Source organism: Schistocerca americana, chromosome 8 (genome assembly GCF_021461395.2).
Source record: "Schistocerca americana isolate TAMUIC-IGC-003095 chromosome 8, iqSchAmer2.1, whole genome shotgun sequence".
NCBI lineage: Eukaryota > Metazoa > Arthropoda > Insecta > Orthoptera > Acrididae > Schistocerca > Schistocerca americana.
Genome location: NC_060126.1, coordinates 186,972,921 through 186,997,439, shown reverse-complemented (window position 1 = coordinate 186,997,439; position 24,519 = coordinate 186,972,921). Strand labels below are relative to the sequence as shown.

General features: G+C 41.6%; 1 protein-coding gene and 1 pseudogene across 3 annotated transcripts in view; one reads left to right on the top strand and one right to left on the bottom strand.

Annotated features, from left to right (window-relative positions):
- The window catches only part of LOC124545362 (mucin-19-like), a 545,233-nt gene that overhangs the window by 440,681 nt on the left and 80,033 nt on the right, over positions 1 to 24,519 (top strand). The gene's annotated exons all lie outside the window — the stretch shown is intronic.
- Positions 2,385 to 2,502, bottom strand: LOC124546318 (annotated as a pseudogene).

The window sequence follows — 24,519 nt, the reverse complement described above, 5'->3', positions numbered from 1 at the left end:
CATCTCCTACCTTCCAAACTTTGCCATAGTTCTCCTGCATACCTTGCGCGACTAGCACCACTGGAAGGAAGGATATTGCTGAGACACAGCCTGGGGCATTGTTTCCGAATGAACTTTAATTCTGTAGCATGGTGTGCACTGAAGTGAAATTTCTTGGCAGATAAAAACTGAGCGTCGGGCCGGGATTCGAACACGGGACCTTTGCCTTTCGCAGACAAGTGGTCCAGCGACTGAGCTATCACAGCACGACTCAAATCAGCGCACACGTCGTTGCAGAGCGAAATTCATTCTGGAGACAATCCCTGATCCGTAAAAACAATGACTAGCACGCAAACAGTATAGCTTCAAGTTCCATTTAGTAGAATTAATGCAGCAAATGAAGCTGACGGAACGGAATACAGACGTCTACAAAATGAGATTGGCAGAAAGTAGAAAAGAAGTAACCAGTAATTTGTAGAGGACAGGTGCAAGACTGTGGAAGCATGAAACTAGGAGGAAGATAGGTACCACCAATTTTTATTGTAGTCTTCAGTCAGACTACTGCTTCAATGCAGCCCTCCATGCTACTCTGTCCTGTGCAGGTCTTCATCTCTGAATAACTATAACAATGTCAACATCCCTCAGAATCTGATTACTGTATTCATCTCTCTGTCTCCTCAACTTACTTCACTCCAACACTAAATATGCCACATATTGCTTTCCCCACCAATACCTCCTCATTAGTTACCTGATCCATCTAATCATTAGCGTTCTTCTGTAGTACCACATTTCAAAAGCTTCTGTTCTCGTCTAAACTGATTATCATCCATGTTTCACTTTCTAGACAGCGATCGTTCATATTGGAAAAAATGGGACTGCGTTTATTTACTGTTATTGAACTCACAGTGACATGTATATCACTTGCAGAAGAAAGCATAATACAAATTGCGTTCTTGCCGTCTATGGTATGTTGCAGAAGCTTTCTCAATTTCTGTTGGTGTTCATGGTGATTTCAGTCTGAAGACTGGTTTGGTGCAGCTCTGCACGCTGCACTATTCTGTACCAACCTTTTCATCCCCAATAATTACCCCATTTTACATTCCATTTGAACCCTCTTAGTGCATTCACCCTTCGGTCTTTCTATTCAATTTTAACCCCCATGCTTTCTTCCATATCGAAATTGGCGATTTCTTCTTGCTTCAGGATGTGTCCTGTCAGGCTATCCCTAGTCGACTTCTGCCACAAATTTATTTTTCGCTGGTTAGATGATGTACCTCCCATCTGATTTTCAACATTCTTCACATCTTAGTAGCTTCTATTCTCTCTTTATTTGAACTGCTTATCATTCACGGACCCCATCATCAGGCGGTTTTATGTATATGAATATAAAGTGTGTGTGTGTGTGTGTGTGTGTGTGTGTTTATTATTTCGACTCCGGGGTAATTTGTAGTTTTCTAGTATAGAAACAGAAAATAAAAGTTTCAGAACTTCGCTCTTTTCTCTGTTGTATTACATCATACACAAACCGTTGTACTTCGTAAACAAAGATAGTGTCTGATAGGTGCGAGGAATATATAGCAAAAACAAAACACTGTTTCAGAGCACAAAGAACATGCAGCAAAGTAAGATCGTTACTTTGGAGTAATCTTTTTTTTGAATAATTGCAGAGATATGTCAGATTAAATATTTTGAGTGACACACGAATCCTTTTGTCAGATTGCCGCACGTCGAACCCCTTGCTCCTGCGTATGTGGGGTTGAGAGATAGTGGAACATTTACCGTATTCACGCGATATGAAGGAAACTGTTCGTGGCATGGGCTACAACACAAGAGACGCGATCATCGGTACCATAGACCAATCGTTGCGAGATCGCCAGACGTGAATGCGCTTACGGTGTACGACGCCTTCCTATGTGGGGGAAGGTGATAGAGATGCGGAGCGATTATAAGAGGGCTGTTCCGAAAGTAAGGTCCGATCGGTAACGAAATGGAAATCACAGCGAAAATCAATGTTTCATTTGCAAGCTACACCTTACTACTTTTCTGCAGAGCCTCCGCTCTGACTGAGACGTTTGTCGTAGCATTGTATCAACTTTCCAATAACCTCGTCACAGAAGGCAGCCGCCTGTGCTTGTTACCAATTCTCTTTTCTGAATAGCCCTCGTATAGGTGAATGTAGGTCAGTAAAAAAAAGAATAAAAAAAACCTCCGTCTTCAGGTCACAAGTGGCCCATCGGGACCATCCGACCGCCGTGTCATTCTCAGGTGAAAATACCGATAGTAGGGGCGTGTGGTCAGCACACCGCTCTCCTAGTCATCATGATGGTTTTCTTTGACCGGAGCCGCTGCTATTTGGTCGAGTAGCCCCTTAATTGGCATCACGAGGCTGAGTGCACCCCGAAAAATGGCAACCGCTCACGGCGGCCTGGATGGTCACCCATACAAGTGCCAGCCACGCCCGACAGCGCTTAACTTCGGTGATCTCATGGGAACCGGTGTATCCACTGCGGCAAGGCCGTTGCCTCCTGTCAGTATAGGTTGGTATAAATTACAATTGTTGCCACTACTGTTTATCCACTCAATGTATACAGCTTGAACTTCGCACGTATTTGTGTAATCAGGTGACGATGAAGAACATAAAATATGGGGTGTTCAAAAAGTCTCTCCGCAGTGCCATATGATTGTTAGCCGCATGTGCCGTATGAATGTTCGCCTGCCTGGGTTACTTCTCTTCAAGTGGACTCTCCTAACATTCCACTGTTTCGTTTATCTCAGCCAGCGTCAGTAGTATCGTTGGTGTGAGTCGTTACGTGTTGACGTGAACGTTCAAGTTAGTTCCTTTGTTCGTTTGTTTCGGTTTTGTCACTGTTAAAATTCTAACCATTGAAGAACGTGTCTTTTTTAGTCGAACAAGTGTCCAAAGCTGGCGGTAAATACACAGTTCCACTTCGTCAAACATTTCATTCAGTTTTCCCGGAGACAACACTCCCAAATCGCGATACTGTGCGCGATCTGATTAACAAATTTCGAAGTACGAGATCAGTGACAGATGCACCAAGTAGTGGTCGTCCTACTGTTTTCTCTGAGGAAAAACTAATCGATATTTCCGATAAAATGCCCGTGAGTCTGAACAAGTCAGTAAGAAAACTCGCCGAAAACCGATGTTAAGTGTCGGAACGGTCCACACAGCTGTAAGGAAAAAATTGGAACTTTTTTCCGTTTAAAGTGACAGCCGTGCAAGAACTGAAAAATACTGACCATGGCAAGAGACTGCATTATTGTCAATTGTTCAAAAATTTTGTTCAGCAAAATGGAAGGGATATATTCTTAATGGAACGTTTTTAAGTGATGCATCGTTTTATTTATCCGGGTTCATGAAATCGCAAAATTCTCGTATGTGGAGTACTGCAAATCAATTGTGTATTCATGAGGAACCACTACATTCTATGAAAATAGGAGTTTGGATTGCAATTTCTAGACGTCGGATTGTGGGTCCCATATTTTTCAAAGAAACCATAAACGCAAAACGATACTGCAGTGATATTCTGTACCCATTCATAGGAGAACTTACGTTAAGTGAAATACAGAGCTGTTATTTTCAACAAGATGGTGCAACCGCGCATACAGCTCGCGTTTCAATGGCACTGCTTGCTGGTGTTTTTGGTGATCGCATAATTTCACAGGGACTTTGGCCTCCACGATCGCCTGACTTAACACCACCTGACTTTCTTCTGGGGTGCAGTGGAAGCAACTGTCTATAAAAACTGTCCAAAATCCATCAATGAATTGAAAACTGCAATACCCACTTTCACTGCTTCTGTTACAGAAGAAATGTTACAGCTTGTGTTTGGAAACATGATTAGACAAATTGAATTCTGTATTCAACAACAGGGGGGACACTTTCAACATTTAATGTGAAAATTTGTAAGTACAAATGAATAGTCAATAAATTGATAACTTGTATTTCACGGAGTTTCATTTCGGTATATTCACTGCGGCATACGGCACGCACGGCTAACTATCATACGGCACTGCGAAGAAACTTTTTGAACACCCCGTACAACAATTACGTCGTCAACCGTGTAAAAATTCCATACATAACAATTTATGATGGGATACAGAGATGGAGGAGAGCAAAGTTTTGGTTACGCCAGAGCCTAACAAGGTCATACTTCTGCCATAACAAAAACTTCGGTCTCCTTCTGTCACACTTGTTACTCTCTATCTTTGAATCCCAACATAAATTGTTGTTTATGTAAATTGTTTATGTACGAATTTGCCACTTTAGCAACATAATTATTACAAATAATGTTTTTTATAGTTGCCTGATTGTATAACTGAGTAAAAAGTTCAAGCTATATAAACTTGACGGAAAAGAATTCGTGCGCCATTTGAAATATTTAATCAGACACATCGGTTCAGCTACAACATATGATCTCCACAATGCTTCGAGACTTGTTCCAAAATAATGGTTTTGTTTTGCCTTACGTGCTTTGAACTTTGTAATAGTGTTTCCGTTTTTGTTAAATGTTCTTTGCACCTATCAGTTTCTAGACACCATCTTTCTCTACAAAGTGCGATGGTTTATATAGAACCTGTTACCACTGGTGGTACTTTTAGTTGTTTGCACATTTAAATTTACGTTCAGCTTTTTTGTCAAAGATCTCCATAGAGCCAAGTTCTTAAATAGCGTTTCGTTTTCTCTACTACACAGGTCACCCCAAAATCGTAGCACAACACACATCTCACATTAATACTAATAAATCCACCTGAAGATAGGGGTCTCAGCATCTCTGAAACGCGTTGTTCAAATGGTTCAAATATCTCTGAGCACTATGGGACTTAACTTCTAAGGTCATCAGTCCCCTAGAACTTAGTACTACTTAAACCTAACTATCCTAGGATCACACACATCCATGCCCGAGGCAGGATTGGAACCTGCGACCGTAGCGGTCGCGCGGTTCCAGACTGTAGCGCCTAGAACCGCTCAGCCACTTCGACCGGCTAAACGCGTTGTAGAAATAAATTAAAAAGTAACTTGTAAGAGTAAACTTGTTGTTTCATTCGACTTCTTAGCACGTAAATTTATATTCTATGATGATAAATTACTGTCTTTCAGAAATATTTTCGTGCTAGAGCCAGTCTTCACTTTATATCTTCTCTACTTCTCCCATTATCATTTATTTTGCTCCCCAGATAGCTAAACTGTTGCACATAGATTTATTATACTAGTTTTCCCTAGTTAACTTGTTTATTGTGAAGTCTTTCAATGTCTTCGGGAAAGTGGAGGACGGGAGATACACTATGTGATCAAAAGTATCCGGACGCCCCCAAAAACATACGTAATATGAAAATATTTCGTGCATTGTGCTGCCACCTACTGCCAGGTACTCCATATCAGCAACCTCAGTAGTCATTGGACATCGTGAGAGAGCAGAATGGGGCGCTCCGCGGAAGTCACGGACTTCGAACGTGGTTAGGTGATCAGGTGTCACTTGTGTTATACGTCTGTACGCGTGAGTTCCACACTCCTAAACGGCCCTAGGTCCACTGTTTTCGATGTGATAGCAAAGTGGAAACGTGAAGAGACACGTGGAGCACAAAAGCGTACCGACCTCATCCGTTGACTGACATAGAACACCGACAGTTGAAGAGGGCATCAGGATCCACTGCAAATACTATGACAGTTAGGCGGAAGGTGAGAAAACTTGGATTTTATGGTCGAGCGTAAACATTGGACGATTGAGCAGTGGAAAAACGTTGTGTGGATTGACGAATCATGGTACACAATGTGGCGATTCGATGGAAGTGTGTGGGTATGGCAAATGCTCGGTGAACGTCATCTGCCAGCGCGTGTAGTACAAACAGTAAAATTCGGAGGAGGCGATGTAGTTGTATGGTCGTGTTTTTCATGGAGGGTGCTTGTACCCTTTGTTGATTTGCGTAGCACTATCACAGCACAGGCATGCACTGATGTTTCAAGCACCTTCTTGCTTCCCACTGTTGAAGAGCAATTCGGGGATGGCGATTGCATCTTTCAACATGATCGAGCACCTGTTCATAATGCACGGCCTGTGGCGGAGTGGTTACACCACAATAACATCCCTGTAATGGACTGGGCTGCACAGAGTCCTGACCTGAATCCTATAGAACACCTTGGGGATGTTTTGGAACGCCGACTTCGTGCCAGGCCTCACCGACCGACATCGATACCTCTCCTCAGTGCAGCACTCCATGAAGAATGGGCTGCCATTATCCAAGAAATCTTCCAGCACCTGATTGGACGTATACCCGCGAGAGTGGAAGCTGTCATCAAAGCTAATGGTGGGCCAACACCATATTGAATTCCAGCATTACCGATGCAGGGCGCCGCGAACTCTTTAAGTCGTTTTGGGCCAGGTGTCCGGATACTTTTGATCACATAGTGTAACATGTAACGCCCCGCAGAAGACACTGGAAATAAGCTGGATCAGGTATGCAAGGAGCAAAACGGCTATTTCATTTATCATCAAAAATCTCTAGGTGATGTGCTACAAATTAAGTTGCAGTTTCAGCTGCTACGCGATATTTATGGGGTAATGAACGCGAAACGGCGCTTTGCTTCTGGGTAACCTTTACCACGTTTGTCAGCCGTCTGCGTCATATCGCTGAACTCCGCAAGGCTATCAAATACTCTTTGAAAATGAGCGTCCTGCGTCTTCCCTACTATCGATGGATACCTTGAAAATATTAAACGTACTGTAAAATGTCCTCCATTTTATATGCTTCATTTTCTTTCGATAATTCTTTATTTATGAAGTGTTCATATGAATCTCTTGCATATTCATTAAAACTAAATTTCCATCCGTAAGGCGAAAGAGCACGCTGTGGCAGTGGGCGCGTGTGCGCTTCGTTGATTGGTTACGAAAAGCTGCTTGAAAATATTTTCTGAAAGAAATCGCTTTGCTGTAAACTGCGTATACAAATTTCCTCGGTTGTGTGATTGTTCCTGGTTTTATCGGCCCATAAATACGTCTGTTTTCAAGATGAAACAGTACGTGCATTATATTTATTGTGGCTTGCAGAGTTAATAGAGAGTAAAGGGCATATAAATTTATTATGGTACGCACAGCAAAGCTCGACTTCATAATGAAGTTCAAACACTGCTCAAACGGCAGCGAAAGCGTCTTCTGTAGCCCTGCGCGCAGAAAATGGTGTCTCCGTACTTCAAAGTTCTGCGACGTTGCTGAAAAAAAAAAAAAAAAATCTGCCGGACGATCATATAAGTGGATCCCTTACTGTCAGGCAACAATCTCTGTGGGGGTAAGACTCAGCTACTTACCAAAGGGGTGGGGGTGAAAAAGAACCGCATGAATTACCAGACTTTATTCATCCACTATTTGAGAATGAGAGCAGGTAGCGACTTGCAACAAACTTTGAACTTAATTTCAAACCTTTAGATATTTTTTTCTCGCTTTACGAATCAACATACAATCTGCTGCAGAATGAGAATACGTTCTGGAAACTGTCAGGATTCTGTATGTAGTGTGATGCAGCTCACACGAGTATAAAGCCCTTTAGCGCTTGAAAGTAGCAGGCATCCCTTGCCAACCAGAAATTTGTTTTTAGAGTAGATAGACAAGCGGAAGTGTAAATTGTAAGCGTTTTATAGCGAAATGAACTATAAATGTGCTGACTGAGAGGTGGTGTCCGTGTCAATGACATGGTCTTTACTGGTAGAATTCGAAATGCCTAAAGTTGACAGCTGTTCACATAGAAGCAACCCTAATCCATTGCCTCTATTAATTTTCTTTTGACCTTGTGTAGTCTAGGCGAAGACTAGATTTGTTAAACACTCTAAACTGAAGAGCGCTTTAAGCGGCCCGGATGTTATTCGTTATTACACAGTTATGGCACAGAATGGCAACAGGGATAATGTCGGTATAAAAGTTACGCAATATTGCGATCTATTTCCACTGTCGTAAAAATTCAGACAAACAAAAATACTGCGGTATTTTAAACTCAGATCTTCGCTCGTCAGATTTACTCACTGTATCGTAGGCAATTGTAGATGAAACGAAAGGATAGGAGAGCTGTAAACAAAAGCGTTTGGCCCTTCCTCACTGGGCAACCACAGGACAAGATACAGACCTTGGACAGTGACTTAGCAGTTTCCATATTTTTGCTGGCAGTATAAAGTACAACAGATAAGTCGGCATAGATATTTAGGCAGTGTAATGAATGGCGTCCTATCTTATCAAGAAATCTTAGATAGTACGAAGGCAGGTTGGAAAGTAGCTTCCATCTGGTAGCTAAAAAGGCTTAACAAAGTACTTGCAGCCGCCTGCCGCACACACGCGCGTCGCCCGCGGCTGCAGCTGATTCGATGGCGTCATACAGCTCCTCATCTTTCACGGAACGCTGTGACGATGGTCGTTCTTTCATACTCAGTCTGTGCTAGTCACTGCAAACCAAATCACTCTTGTGTGGACGAAAGCTGTGCACCAGAACTACACCAGAACCGTCCATGCCCTGTGTTCGTTTTGGCTTAATCCTTGTAACTGTTTTTAGACTTTTCATTATACGATATTGAAACGACTTGGGCTCACAGCTTCTCTTTGACAGTGTCTCCCTTCTACCCCCTGAACTTCACAAAATCTCTTCTGAATAACGTGCAGGACTAGCACTCCTGAAAGAAAGGAAATTGCAGAGAAACAGCGCAGCCATAGCCTTAAAGGACTGTTTCCAGAATGAATCTTTCATCTGCTGAGGAGTGTGCGTTATTTCATTAACTGCTTACGAGGTAAGGTTACAGGCTCGAGAGAGAGAGAGAGAGAGAGAGAGAGAGAGAGAGAGAGAGAGAGATTTTTCACCACCTTCAACAATGTGATCGAGAATACGGTTACCTTATTCTGGGTATTGGAGCGGTCGTTATATAGAAATTAACGCACCCAAAGAGCGGAAGTCCAATTTGACGGTACTGAAGAGAATGTGAAACATGATCGAAACGATATGAAATTTCGTGTGTACTTTCTCTATTTTTGCCGGCCGAAGTGGCCGTGCGGTTAAAGGCGCTGCAGTCTGGAACCGCAAGACCGCTACGGTCGCAGGTTCGAATCCTGCCTCGGGCATGGATGTTTGTGATGTCCTTAGGTTAGTTAGGTTTAACTAGTTCTAAGTTCTAGGGGACTAATGACCTCAGCAGTTGAGTCCCATAGTGCTCAGAGCCATTTTTCTCTATTTTTCTATCTTTCGCATAAGTACATCGGTAGACTCTTCCGTTCCGAAAGTGTGGTGCCGTTATCTTCCAAAAACTGAACAAATTTTATGGTGGACGCTTTCTTTTATCACTAGACAATCAATCACTGCAAGCACTTCGCACTCGGAGAAATTTGCGATTTCTTGGGCATCACACAAGGCACAATCTCTTCACTTAGGTTATCGTTAAGTATCATAGCAATATGCAGTTGTAAGTTACTACTCGATCCATCCTCCTACGTAAAAGAAAGCAGTTCCTCCAGTTCACACCGAATATCAAATATGTAAAATTTGCGTGCCGGCCGAAGTGGCCGCGCGGTTCTGGCGCTGCAGTCTGGAACCGCGAGACCGCTACGGTCGCAGGTTCGAATCCTGCCTCGGGCATGGATGTGTGTGATGTTCTTAGGTTAGTTAGGTTTAACTAGTTCTAAGTTCTAGGGGACTAATGACCTCAGCAGTTGAGTCCCATAGCGCTCAGAGCCATTTGAACCATTTTTTTTGTAAAGTTTGCGTATTTAAGTTGTGACCACTGTATAATGATACTGGTTATCCGTTGTCCGTAACTGATTAAAATCGACAGCTAAACAAAACTTAAGGTATTTTTCTTAACTCTCCACTACGGGTATAAGTGTTACAAGAAATTAATTTAAACCAAGACCTTAATTACATTGGACTGATGAGTTGATAATGTTAGTAATTGTTGTACGGTAGATCAGAGAACTGAGAAAGACACTGATCTAATTGTTGCTACTAGAGTCTGCGATTGTTGCCTTCCTTGTTACTAAATGATTTATGAAGGTAATGTTAGAGGCCAAATTCCCTACGTATGCAGTAATTGAAACTTTCAGTTGCTTTCTTTTGTTTACAGCTCTCCTCTTTTCGTTTCATCGACAGGTGTGGCCCAGTGATTGGGGATAGTGGGGTTCAAATCCCCTTCCGCCAATTCACATACATTTATTATCTTAAGGCGAATTGCCCCTAAGTACCTTCCATAACCAAGCGGCTGATTTCCTTCCAGTCTAGCTCGTGCTCCATCATTAATGACCGCCTTCTAAACGTTAAAAAGGAACTTCTTAACGTTCGCTTATTTCAGTGAAGCATTGCCAGAGAGATTCACCTACTTGTAATGGCTCTGAGCACTATGCGACTTAACTTCTGAGATCATCAATCGCCTGGAACTTAGAACTAATTAAACCTAACTAACCTAAGGACATCACACACATCCATGCCCGAGGCAGGATTCGTACCTGCGACCGTAGCGGTCGCTCGGCTCCAGACTGTAGCCCCTAGAACCGCACGGCCACTCCGTCCGGCTGTAATGACTTAACATTGTTCGCTAACACTTAAGTTGAAGATATTTTTACTACACTTTTGTTTTCTCCCTCGCACATTATTCAATGTTTTATCAGAATTTGTTATTATTTAAACTCTCCTCTTGGACCGAAACCATTCTGCTCTATAGCTATTCCCTTGGTTGAATTTACTTTCGTCGGACATACTTGTAAATAATTAAAATATGACAAAAAAGTGAAACGAATGTTTTACAGTATAATACTACCTATACGTTTTTGAAAATAATTAGTTTATGGTTTCAGTGAGTTTCTACGAGCTGGGGGGGGGGGGGGGGGGAGAGAGCTCTATCAACGTTTGCAACGGTATATGGCAACAGGTCACATTCGTGAAAACAAGACAGTCACATGGGGCAACATCAGACCTGCAGGAACATAATTCAGTTGCTTTGAAGCTGTGCAATTTTGACGAATGAGATGGACGGTTGTCAGGTTGAGAAAACCCCTCTGACCTTGTCTCCGTCTTGGACCCGTTTGTTTGTCATTCTCAAGAATTCTTGCCGATTTTATTAAACTACCTGAGCTAGAGGAGATAAACTGCCCGGAATGGTTGTTTCACCGTGCAGCTGAGTGTAACTGCGGAAGCACTGGGAACTACGAAAACTGTTTTCCGCGAAACGCATGAAAATATGTTGGATCTCAGTGCTCTTACCGACACAACTATTCAGGAAATAATCAAAGCCTTATCTTATATTCGTCCAGTGCCTTACATCAGCAGTGAAACGTAACTCCGCGGTGCAATTTGTTCCGATTCCGAGCAGCATCTCATTTAGGGTTTGGCAGCCAGTGTGTGGGCCTCGCTGAGACCAGACACTGTCTGGAGGTCGTGCGCATCTTGGAAGGCTTCGCTACGAAGGGCGACAAAATGTTTGCAAGCGCTGCCGCAAGGGACTCATAAAACAGGTGCCGCCGAGATGCGTCTAGAAGAGGGGAGCTCCGTGCCAGAGCAGATAGGCACTGCTCGGAAAGCACACGCGAGCTCGGGTTCTCAAGTCCTAACATAACGATCATTACTTCTTGCTTTCCCAAAGCAAGAACAGGAAAATATTCTTTGATTCTTGCCAGTCATTGTCGCTCAGTGCCTTTTTGGCTCCGCCATGACACGGCGTCTTTACTCTGTCGATAAGACTCGCCGATTTGCGAAAAGAAGTGTCTTACATTGCTGCAACCATCGTTATAACAATCATGACAATATTAATGATTATGGCAGTCATCGTAATACTATTATTAATATTATAATACTTTCCTATACATACACTCCACATATCAATTTTTTGTTGATTTTTTTTTCTTCTGTGCATATATAATTGTGGGTGTATGCTCCTTAGGATGCCACTACTATTTAATATTAATTACATTTTTGATAAACTTTACGTCTTTTGCTTTACTTCCCCCCCCCCCCCCCCCCCCCACACACACACACACACACACATACCTCAAAAACCTAGCGCCGCGTCACAGACGACGCAGGAATGAATAGATTGTCCGGGGCAAAGTTTACATTTTACCGGTGACTGATGAGGCCCACGCCGATAACGCAAAAATTACAACGCGCAGGGTGCAAGAGATTAAAAGTTAATTTGACCTGCTCCAACGTATCATGAGTGCAGCGCGGAAAACTTCGGCCAGTGGGTTTGTTTCAAAATAATTTACTTGGAGCGCACAATTTCCCATCAGTTGGACACACATTTACAAGCTTAAGCATTTAACTCGTATGTGAAAATAAACTATCACGTGCGTTGTTCAGGCAGATTAGGGAGTATGGTGTGTACGGATTTCGGTTAATGCGACATTTAGGAAATACCTATTCAGCTATTATTCTTTGAGCGTAATGACTCTTTCCAGGAAAGATGAACATATGAAAATATGCATGTCTCCCTCTTGCCTACCACAAGCACTTCGATTTTCTGTCCAGAGAGGCATGCGAAAATGTCTTCACCAATGCAGCTGGAAAAGCGCTTGCACCTGTATTATGTTTGGTTAGAGAAGTGTTAAAATTTTCCAAAACAGCGCGGGTGTGTGTAAAAGCTTCTGATAAAACGCCAAGTCCTGATGTGTAGCCCTGCCACTGCACAACATAGAATTTATGAACATCTCTGTTGTTTTACCAGACTTCGAGGGAAGATTATGGAAAATCCACTCCCTCTTTTAAACAGCTCCTGAGTATACAATTACACACAATTACCTTAGATTAACATAGTCATGGCCAAAGGAATTAATACTAATACTGCGGAACACTACCACATAAACTACGATTTGCGCTAGAAGATAATACGCGACAGAAAATAAAGTAGGCGTAGCACAATGTCGAATATGGTGCTTGACGATACATATTAAATTTTAAAATAGCGTCTGTTGCTAATAAGTCACCATTGTCGATAACAGTGCAACATTTCAACATTTGTTATTAAGACAATTGACGTTCAGTTTCTGATTCCATCTGTAATGATTTGTGTATAAAAATCCACGACCATACAGAATGAAATATTGACGGTAACCCAAGCAGCAAGTCACTTTGAATTAACAGCTAGCGATGTTTAATAATATATAACTTTGCATGTTACGTTTTACAGGCCATATTTGCATGGCTCTTATAATGCTGATTGTTGTCAGCGTACTTACTACGTGATAGTTAACAACTGTTACTGTTAATTTTTTCTAATACAGAACTTCCCACACTCTTCAGTGTTATCTATTCGTATGCGCCATTTTTTTCTGTTCCCAATAAAAAAAAAAAAAATCCAGCAAAAGTTCGGGTGGAAATTCATGCTGAGGAAGGCACAAAGGGGAACACGACGCAACTACTGCGTAAGGCCCTCTGTGCGTATGCAGTAAGAAGCGAGGTATCACAATCGCGGCGGCGACGCTGTCGTAAGAAGTTCCCCATACTCATTGTGGCCGCACTAGACTACAGAAACCTCGCGCACATCCACAACGGTAGCCAATGTGCGACTGGCGTCTGGCTGCCAGGAGCTCACGTGCTAGTGGAGATCGGAGCCCAGCTCCCCTCCCCTCCCCTCCGTAGGCTGTATCCCCACCCGGCGGTTGCGTGACGCAACGGCATTACCGCCTCCTCCTCCTCCTCCTGCTTGTCTTTTACGCGGCTAACCTGCCTGCCTGGCTAGTTCGTTGCCCAATGCTGGCGGTTGGTGCTGACTCACAAGCAGCATGTGGGACGGTCCTTGCTCCGGTGTACCTTAGCGAAAGTTGTTTTTCTGTGTCTCATGTGGATCGGCACCGGTCTGAAATCTACCGCCTTACTTTTCTTGTGAAATAAACGTAACGAAATTTAGCGATAAGTTCTGTTTCTGTGAATCAGGATGGTAGACACTAGTGACGATGCCACCTGTAACCACTTAAACCTGATAATCCAGTACAGTAGACCACACACCTACCGAGCTATTCGGCCCGCATATGGCATACATAACATCTGCGATTTGTCGGGCAAAGATCACACAAGTAGCGGTTCTATATGTCGTTTTCTATGACAAGCATATCCCGTTAAATAAAAAGGGTGTTCGTTTGTAAAGTCTGTCCAGAGGGGAAGCATTGGTTATGAAGTTTCGCAAGTGAATAGCTGTAACATATGCGTGTGCGTGGAGATACACGAAGCTGAGAAAGGTAGACAGATCAATCGGAATTGAATTCCCGTACACTCAACTTCCGGATTACGCATTACCGCACCGCGAATCTCAATGGCCGGCCGCGGTGGTCTAGCAGTTCTGGCGCTGCAGTCCGGAACCGCGGGACTGCTACTGTCGCAGGTTCGAATCCTGCCTCGGGCATGGGTGTGTGTGATGTCCTTAGGGTAGTTAGGTTTAAGTAGTTCTAAGTTCTAGGGGACTTACGACCTAAGATGTTGACTCCCATAGTGCTCAGAGCCATTTGAATCATTTTTTTGAATCTCAATGAAATTATGAAGAAACGAACTGTAATGTGAAGCAAACACGAAATATTGCTGTTGACAGTAGATTCCTTCAAACAAATGCGTTCTCAATTACTACTGGAAGCAGCTTCCTTTGCGTTCAATCTGTCTTCAGGAGGAAGGAGGCGGGGGGGGGGGGGGGGGGTTCGCGGGTGGCCATTAAGGTAAATGCTGATTGTTGTGTACTACCTTGGCCCTGCAGTTGTCCATCATTTAGACTATGAAATCAGCAGATTCCCATAGTTCATTATCCATTGGTTGATAGCTCTTTAAACATGGACGAAATAGTTTGGTAGTTACTAAGGCGCCGGCAAGAATTAAATGACGCTTGATTCGTTTGCGATGTGATGCATATATCTTACAACTCTTCAGCCGTTTTCGCTCTGGCAAAGTTAATTGGTCTGGTGCTATAACATTACTTACAAAAAAAAAAAAAAAAAAAAAAAAAACAGGACTCGCTGGTCACATTTACGTATGATTTGCTCTTGATTTACAGTTACATACTTCACAAATTTAACGCCCGCGCAAAGTTCAAAAGACGAAAAAGGACATGTCACGGGAACGTGCAGTTCCATACCAACCTCACCTCTCATCTCCGCCCACTCGTACCACGTCGAAAAATCTAAAGCAAAATGTGCGTCACTTGCCATGTGTCACCGATCCGTCTGCATCATCTTAGCCTCCCACGAGCAAAGCCGTACATACTCAAATTGTCATTATAAACTCTCAAATCTTTTTGATACTATTTGTCATATTAAAATTCTTACTTCTTAGATAACTGTGATGTAAAAATAGGTTCTGTACATGTGTATCCCAGTATCAGATAAAGTTAAATATATAAATAAATACATAAATAGTTAAAAATTGTATGAAGTGTTTGCATCATACTGTCGTTTAATTCTTTCATGATTAAAATGTCAGTGTCTTGGAATAATCTAGAAGCATTTACTTCTGATTAAAGGTGTCCTATGTAGTTTTGAAAAAAATGGCTCTGAGCACTATGCGACTTAACTTCCGATGTCATCAGTCGCCTAGAACTTAAAACTAATTAAACCTAACTAACCTAAGGACATCGCACACATCCATGCCCGAGGATTCGAATCTGCGACCACAGCGGTCGCTCGGCTCCAGACTGTAGCGCCTAGAATGGCACGGCCACTCCAGCTGGCGTAGTTTTGAAAAGACTGTACAGATGTCATTCTCTGTTTCTCAGGGCACATATCATGAATGAAATGTTCCTGAAGAAACGACCGGATCGTCACGGCACACCTGCACAACATTTTGATAAGAGGCCGAATGGTCGGCATATTGTCAAGGAATCTTCAAGTATAGTACACGTTTACCACTACGATGCGGTCGTTCGCTCGAGATTGAGTCATATAGATCGTAAAGAAGTTATTAATCGACAGTAGATCCTATGTGGAAGTAACTTGGTCATCTGACTAGCCGCAGCCTTGTTTTATTACAGTCATGCCACGGCCTATCACAATATACAGTCGTGACACTGACTGCTGTGAAAGTTGTTACCATCTCACAGTTACATACACAAGCGCCCCCTAGCGGAAAGAAAACAACTACTTAACGTATCATGTGCCACGAGACACCAATGTTTGTTTTTAATTTTTTCCACTTAATTTACGGAATAGCTGGTAAAATGCGGCCCAAACGTCAGTAAAATATGGCAGGTATGAATAATCGTAAAATAAATGTAATCAGAGTCAAAACTCGAGAATGAAATTACATAAGCTGAACGTTTTCGTAAAGACCTAAGCTAGAAATTTCTTATAATGGAAACTTATCCAGTAGAAGCAAGATAATATAGTTTTCGTCAGCAGATGTATTATAATAATAAAAAATGATGGATATATATATAATTGAAATAGAAATATTAAAGGATATTACAATTGCATTATTATTGTTTTACGTGTACGAAATTGTGCTATTGTTCATTCACTCTACCTTGCGTTGTTTCTCTTTTATTCGGTGTCCATCACTATAGATTTTTTACTTCTGAAAGCTTCTCCCTCTTGTTAATTTTGCGAAAATCTGACCGTGGACTTCCTTTCCTACATTTCCATTATGGATCAGGCAGCCGACTCCAGGGAACACCAGTGCCTCTAAAGATGATATAAAACATGAAGGAAATTCCTCCCAACTTAGCTCCACTTCAATAAAAATCCTTAATACTGTTATTAAGTCTTCTCTTATTCAGAATCACATATATTGCAAAACAATCGCTGTGCTTCATACTTCGAGCAATACTTCTTAACCATCCTTCTACATACAAGATATTGAAACAAAATCATGTACAAAAAAGTGAACGATGTTTTTTGTTCATTTGTCGGCGCCTTACTGCGCATTCATCATTATTGTCTTTACCGATGCTTATGTTCGGACTTTGATTCTGTCATTATCGCTGTTTCATTTTTAATAAATTTAAACTTCACCACGTTTTTATTGCTGACTTTTCTTAGGATTGGCACTTCCTGTGACACACAGCAATTGTGCACTGCGTCTAAAGATGTGCTCACCGTTGCCCTTCACTCGCTTTTCCAGTTCGCGAACATTTGTTTAATAATAGTTGTATCTTTTCTTTTACGACTGTGTTAAATTTTAACGTTTGTGGATCTGGTGTAGCAACAGTTGAGGAATGGCTAGCGTACAAGAAAAGCACAAATTCAAAAGCAATCAATACTGTCAGTATTTGACACAGTTTTAGGTACTGGTATCTATATCAGACATCAGATCGTGCTGAATCTGATATTGGAACTTCACTAGCTATGGAATCTCTCATGTGCTTCACACTTTACAGCCGTTTGCTCTGTCGAAGATATGTTGAGTGACGTGCTTCGAAGACGCCTAGCTTCACTTATCTCTGCTACACATTATGGTAAAGTTCTTCGTTTTTTTTATCTGACAGTATAGTCCTTGGACATTGTTGATTTGATTTTTAAATGTATTTCAGACAATAATCAACTCAAGAGGACTATCATTAATCGAAAACGGTTTAGTGTGGTAAAGAAATTCCAGGCAGCTGTATGCCCCCCCCCCCTCCCAAAAAAAAGGCGAATTACCAAACGCGTAGCATTAGCAACAGTGTACTAACGCACACGACGCTACTTCGGTCATGACAGGTGCAGGCACTGTCTAAAATTGTTCTTAATACCATCTCTGGATTGACACCACAGAAAGCGCATGACGTCCAAACTAATTAGTTTTGCTAGTTGTTTACAGCCGTATCTCGCAGCCTCGTATCTAAGCCTGTAGATTCGTGAATAGATATTCTTTCAAATTTCTTCTTTGTATATGCTCCTTCACTAGTCGAAAATGCTTCATGCAGCTTTCCTATCTGGGAGGCCCACGAGGGGAGTCGTTTTAACACCTACTGGGAAATACATTCCTTTCTTGCACAACGTTGCACCTTACCTTCGCGAAGCGTGTTAGAGAGAGAGAGAGAGAGAGAGAGAGAGAGAGAGAGAGTGTGTGTGTGTGTGTGTGTGTGTGTGTGTGTGTTCTGTCGTAATATTTTTCCAGTGTATGCGACGCTATGAGCAGTGCACGCGTAGTTCAGTATACTTTTTTGTCGTTCAGTGTCTGGTGTTAGAGGTTTGATAAACACCACATTCCCTGCTTTTGCTGGCCCAGTGCTACAATGAAAGCTGATTTCACCACAAGCATTTGAACACAGCCGAATGCCTTTCAACCGCACTATCTGTTTGCGTATGACGAAAGCATACCGTTTGTTCGTAAGGCTGCATGTTCAGTCACGAAGTAGGTTTCCCACTAGATCGAGTGTGCAGTTAAAGATGACATGTTAATGTTCAGTTTTAGTGAAATTTTGCCCTTAAGAAAAATTCTGCTCTATATGTTGAACGCTAGGGCAGCACTGTGCAACACATCTTTGTTCTGCCTATAACACGTTACACCACAGCAGCGTCATTTCTTTCTTTTTCTTTTACTTTAATTCGGTTGTGACATTATTATCTGCTCAGATTGTATTCCAGATTGTTAATTTGTGCGTGTAATACCGTAGCATATGATGTCACCATAATTTCGGGTTCGCAACGGAAGTGATCTCTAAAAGTAAAGTTCCTCTAGCTACAGAAATAGAAATTATTGCCTAGAATTGGTACATGGGTTTGCATAGATAGCTAAACATTTATTAGCTTCCTTCCAATATGCTACTTGATGTTGTAACAATAACGCAATATCAGCGGTGAACCCACAAATTAAAAAAAAATCGCTGACGTGGCAGCCCCACCCCTTTCCCAACAGTATCACGAATCTAATGTACACGGTGTCCGTAAAGATACCTCGTAGATTGTCGTTTAACTCGACTTATAATTAACTTAGAGGAAACAAGTTTCTCTGATTCACCAACACAAGAAGCTTTATCTGTTTCCTTAATCTCGTTTTACAAGCATTCCACTTGTGACACATTCAGCACCTAGTTGATATCCCAACTCGTTTCGAATCCATTCTCCTGTCAAAGTAGACTGTCGGAATAGCTGTTGTTATTCTTGCCACCATATCGGCAACGCCGTGCACGTTTTGGCTTGTCATCTGGTTTGATTTTCTGTAACAATTGCAGTTTGTACGAAAACAGATGAAGGCGCTTTCGGGGTACCCAGTGGACTATTCTACGAGAAATTTGCGGCCCTTGTGATGCCTTACGAACAGATTGGTGTAGAGAACGCTAGAAAACCTGTCTGGTTCTTCATGTTTCCATGAAGTTCCTTTGCCATTTTCTTATCGATGGCCGATAGTGTGTGATTTCCCGTACCGCCTTTTGAAATTTCCCCCAACCTCAGCGTCTGGCACCGTTCCAGTAAAATAAGACACATTGTGCCTCTTATTCCTGCGCAGACGTCTGGAAAGGCGAAACATTTATTCATTGTTCATGGAAGTATGTCAGTCTACGCAACTAAATGAAAGGCACTTTGTATATTGCCATGCGCATTTCGCTTCTTTTATTTGTGAAGCATCTTCAGTGACCTGTAATAAACGTTTCTGTATACACGTCTAATAAATGTATTATGTTGTAGTTACAATATGTTACTATGTTACATTTTGTCATGTTTTTCTTTTGTTTTTCAGATTAGAATCAACTTTTGTGGCACAAATTTCGTGAGGTGAAATCATGATCCGGTGTTAGTTTTGATTTCCAGTGCTGTTAGCCCATATGTGTGGTCCTGGAGATGTGTTTATTAGTCTCCAGGCTCCAGGTGACCGATTTCCAGCGGTTTTTCACCCACAGTGTTGTTACAACAGATCACTTATGTCACTTGCACTTTTCATTTTGTGATCAACATGTGTGTGTGTTTACAGTGTGTAGTGTTGCCAACTGTCGCTGTGAGGTTCTCTTTCGTTTTTTATTATTTATTATTATTGTTGTTGTTGTGTTGTGTGTGTGTGTGTGCGCAAAAAATGTAACACAGTAACATATTGTAACTGCTATATAATACAAGTATTACAAGTGTAAAAAGAAACATTTATTACGTTCCACAGAAGATGCTTCACAAATAAAATAAGCGAAACGCGTATGGCAATAGCGTGCCTTTCATTAAGTTGCATGGACGGAAAAAGCCTTCGTGAACTTTGAATCAACTGAGGAACGATGGAAAACAGAAAAAAAGGAAGATTTATTCATTGTCTTCTATAAAAAAAAAATTGACTTTGTGCATCAGACAAACTTTACTTTTGTCTGACGATTTATATGACATTGAAGTTGTTAAGTACCGATTTAGACATCCTGTAGTTCGCCTTGTCCTAAGGATTGCTCATTGGACCTAATTTTTAACCAGAATCAATCAAATCGCTGGTTGTCGCTAAGCACCGTCACTGGGCTTCACACATCAGTCGAAATCTGTACCAGTCAGACAGGCCTCACTCGTTGTTGTACTTCGTTATTTAGTTAATTTTGCCCCCTTAGGGAATGTAGGTCCTACATATAAATTAAAACTGTAATTTTGTCACGTAAACCTTTTCAGGTACTCAGAGTATTCAATTATTATCTGTGATACACAACAAACTACGGAAGCTCCAGCAATGTAGGAAAAGATAGATTGCAACTTACCGTAAAGAAGACACGTTAAGTTGCTAACAAGGACACTCGAAAGGATCTGTATATTGTACTCTGAATGAATAAATAGTTAGAAGTGATTTATAGGTATTGTTTTAGGAAGGAACAGAAGCGCACTTTCTTGTGAACAGATTTTCTGTGATTTACGAGTTGATCTCCAACCGTGTGGGCGTACAAGTTACGTTGATTTAAAGAAACTAAGTTCTATTATGATATGTAGCTGAAACTGAGACACTAATATGTTAGCTGTGTGTGATCGTAGTCTACATTTAGTCAGTTCGAACATGCTCTTGTATTAGAAGTAATAACCAAATGAAATTCTCGTGGGAGCTTCCCTGTACAGTGGGTGCTCGAACGCAGAGCTTCTGTAATTTGCGGAAAGCTCCCGTAATGAACAGTATAAACACAGTAAAAACTTTTGAACAATACTATTTACCGATTCAAAGACAACAGTAGTAGCACAACTTACTATATCGATTCTTAAAGAACCACCAAAAAAACAAACTTATAAGAGAAATTCCTATCTGCATTGTCGTGGATATAAAATCGCGGTGCAAACGTTTCAAAACGGACTCTTTGTCACTTGAATGAGACACGTTTTAGAATATTGTGTAATAGGGTTTTGAGAAACATTTGCATACCAGCCATACGCTAGCCCTTCCCTTCCTCTATTTTTAGGCTCCTTAGTATCAAATTATTGAGATAACGTTACAAATGCAGTTGCAGACGGGAATGATGAAAACCTGAGATTCCTTAATGTTAATGTCTTATGTAGCAAAAAACTTGAAACAGAATATTTACCTGTCAGAGATCACTTAAGAACAACTCTGTGCCCGTTTGCGAGAAGTGTTTGAAAGCCTAACAGATCCAGTGACAAACTGTTTAAGCGATACATCGAAGTCCATGATGCGGGTGCAGTACTACACACTGTGTATTGCAGACGAAGTTGGCCATTTTTACAGAAATATCAAGTTGTTATTACTTTCAGCAGCAGTACTTACCAAAAATCAGCCATGATGACAAAAAACACAGAATAAAGCTAAGCGAAATGTTATGTATTGGACATGGCAGCGAATACAGCTAATTCAATTAGTGATATCTCGCAGCTAATCGTTTTGTGGCCACAAAATTCTAAAAGACAACTGTTGGTGTGAACACTATGTAACATAACATACAGTATAATCTGCAGGGCGAGGCATTTCACCAGTTTTGCGCAAAGACGTGGAGGAGCGCTAGTAGTGGAGTACCAGTATTGAGCAGTTTATTTTCTTGCAACCAGCGAGGTTTCGTAGCACCGTTAAAGATAAGTCTTTGCTTGTGTGGTTAAAATTGATGCTACATTCGAGAGATGATGTAGAGTAGGTGCAAAGAGAATATGGGGTACTAAATTCCAGGCATGATAAGTACACTGAGGGGACAGAGGTCGTGGAATAGACATCTGCACGTATGCATATGTCGGCAGTAGCGCGTACACAAGACATGAAAGGGTAGGGCATTGACAGAGCTATCATTTGTCAGGTTGGGCATGTGAAAAGGTTTCCGACGTGGTTGTGGTCGCACGACGAGAATTAAGACTTTGTACGCTGAATGGTAATTGGAGCTAGACGCATGGAACATTCCATTTCGGAAATTGTTATGGAATTCATACTCGGAGGTCCACAAGGTCAAGTGTGTGCCGAGAATATCAAATTCAGGCATTACCTCTCACTGCAGACAACGTAGAGGCAGACGGCCTTCATTCAGAGCCGTTTGGGTACAGTTATTAGTGCTAACAGACAAACAAAATCGCGTAAATAACGGCAGAAATAAATGTGGGACGTACGACGAACGTATCCGTTAGGACAGTGCGGCGAAATTTGGGTTTACTGGGCTATGGCAGCAGACGACCGATGCGAGTGCCTTTGCTAACAGCACGACATCGCCTCTAGGGCCTCTCCTGGGGTCGTGACCATACCAGTTGGACCCTAGACTGGAAAAGGGTGGCCTGGTCAGATAAGTCACGATTTCAGTTGGTATTTGCTGAACTACAATTGGCGTGGTGCAGACCCCGCGAAGCCACGGACCCAAGTTGCCAACAAAGGCGATGAGCAAGGTTGTGGTTACTCCATAATCGTGTCGGCTATGTTTACATGGAATGGATTGGGTCCTTTGGTCAAACTAAATCGATCATTGACCGGAAACGGTTATGTTTGGCAGGTTGGAGACCATTTGCAGCCGTTCATGGATTTCAGGTTCCCGAACAACTCTGGAATTTTCATGGATGGCAGTGTGCCGTGTCACCGGACCACAGTTGTTCGCGATTAGTTTATTTGGCCTCCCTGATCGCCCGACAGGAATCCCATCGAACATTTAAAGGATATAATCGAGAGGTCCGCACGTGCACAAAATCCTACAGCGGCAATATTTTTGCAATTATGTAGGGCTTCGAGGCTGCATGGCACAATATTCCTGCATCGGGCTTCCAACGTGTGATTTCATCCCATATCATACTGGTCATGTCAACTCGTGACCGTGAATTTCTGTAGAAAAAATAAATATTAGACCTCTATATTCTAAATGTTAAGAAATAAATTATTTTCGTTCTTTCTGAATTTTTATAAATGGTACAGTCCTTTGAAAAATGTATATTTTGTAAATAACTCGTAAAACAGTGGAAAAAATATAACTAATAAACCGAAAGTACTGTGGAACTGGCAGAGCTCCCTCTTAGTGTGTTGAAATTTAGTTGACATCTGCATACTAATGGGCCTTCCTTTAACTTAGAAATTTAAGACGAAAATAGGAAATTTAAGTTAATTTTTCCACCAAATTTTTTTCGTAATTTACGAAGAACGTTGTCTTTTCTGTCTTATTACCAGATACTACTGATGTAACTATAAACAGTATCCTCTCCGCTCCAGCTATCTGTATTATGTTAATATTTGTTATTAAAGATGCAAGGAATTGCATTTTTACGAGTTTTTACGAATTAGTTTTTCGAGAAACCCCATCCGAAAAGTTTTGAGAATTGCACAAAATATTGTTTGGTTAACATGTTAGTAGTCAGTGTGGGCAATAATTTTTTCAATACTCTGCATATTTCGCATTACTGAATTTTTAGTGTAAAACATGCATGTCGGCAAGACTAATTCCAGCGAGTGAGACTTGCACATAAACCATTCTACATCTAATTTTATGATTTGTGTGAACTTTGTGTTACATACAATGTCAGTGAGGAAGTACAGCAGTGAAAGAGTGAGGTGTGTGGACTATCTAAAAAGACACGAGAATGTGGTGTTCAAGAAAAGTGAAAAACACTTCAGTTATTGGAAATACGTCATAGGCATTGCAGAAATATCTTGTTCCCAAGTAAGGGTATTAGCGTCACATCCATTGTGCAGGAATTGGTACGCTCACCACAAGAAGACATTTTGTGACAACCCACCTGAACGATCACCATCACCCGATTGTGAAACTGAAGAAGATAGTGCAGGTGTGTATATTCCTGGGTGTGAAGTTGTTAATGTTTGAATGTTAGCATTTCTGCTCTAGCCCCTACTGTATCCGCCTTAAACGTACAGGAAAGGTAAGAAACACAAGAAGAAAACAGTATGTAAAAAGAAAATTGAAACGAGTTCTACGGAAGCAACATCGTCAAAACTTTGTGAAATGTATAATGTAGATGCACTTGGTGCAGAACCTGAAGATAGTGATAAGTGCACGAAATGTCGTGTGTGGTTTCAAGACCTAAATACTCCTATCTCAGCAACCACCTATACTGAGAAAGCACTGATATTGACACTGATACCAGGTAACTACTCTAAGCAGCAGACACAGAAAGACCTACCCACTTCATCACGTTATTTGATTTCAAAAGCTTGTAAAGTAAAGAATGAGAAAGGTAATTGGGCATGCCCAGGTTCTTACTGTGGGCATTCGTTGCAAGATGATATGCTTAACTGTTACCA